Here is a 997-nt window from a genome sequence, read left to right as displayed (position 1 = left end):
AGAAACAATCAAATACCATGAAATTTCAGAATACAGGACTACCATGTTAGACCAAATTTTTCACCTCTTTCCAATAATTTACCATATCAATAATTTTATTTATCATCTGTTATCCACAGCTCTGGTACTTCACTAATAAGTTCATTGATATCAAGATCTCAAAGAAATAATTTGTGAATTAGTGTGCTTATCAGTTGTTATATCATGTGACAGTTATAAAATCAACAAATGGCAAAACATTAATCAGAACAAGAGTCAATAAACCTGATTTTAGAAAGAGGAAAAGACCTGAGTATATAAGTTAATCACATTAGTTAACAAAAAAGCAGAGCTCAAATATGGGTTAGGAAACCGGTAGTCAAAAGATAGCATTTGCTAAAAGCCACTTAAAAGCCAGCGTAGACAAAGACTACCTTAGTGCCTCAAAAGTTTGACTTCTGTTTTTTTTTCCTCATGTTCAAACATAAGAAAGGAAAAGAGAAGCAGAAAAATGTCTTTTTGAGCATCTAAAAATGGTAGTAAAATGAAAGGGCACCTGGTTAATGGTAACATACAATTTTCTCTTTTATAAACAAGATTTTTCCTTAAATTTAAAGGATTAGGTTAGAGTCTGTATCCCTTAATTTGAAGCTATTGAAATTCTAACAACAAAAACTGTGTTCACACCAGGTAATTTCTTTAGAATGCTAAAAATAACCTTTGCTTGTAAAAATGTTCTTTGCCCCCTGGTGGTGAAATTATTATTACTTAATTTTTTTAAAGGTTAAAAGACTTTAATTATGGAGTCTTAGCATTAAAAATCCTTCTGTGGGATTTTATGAATTTGACCTCAAAGGCAAGGGAAGTAAAAGCTAAAATAAATGAATGGAACTACATCAAACTAAAAAGCTTCTGCTCAGAAAAGAAACCGTCAGCTAGGTAAAGAGACAACCATCCAAATGGGAAAATATATTTGCAAGCAATGCCTCCAATAAGGGCCTAATATCCAAAATATACA

This window comes from Pteropus alecto, unplaced genomic scaffold (genome assembly GCF_000325575.1).
Source record: "Pteropus alecto unplaced genomic scaffold, ASM32557v1 scaffold11, whole genome shotgun sequence".
Classification (NCBI taxonomy): domain Eukaryota; kingdom Metazoa; phylum Chordata; class Mammalia; order Chiroptera; family Pteropodidae; genus Pteropus; species Pteropus alecto.
Note: the sequence above shows the minus strand (reverse complement) of the source record.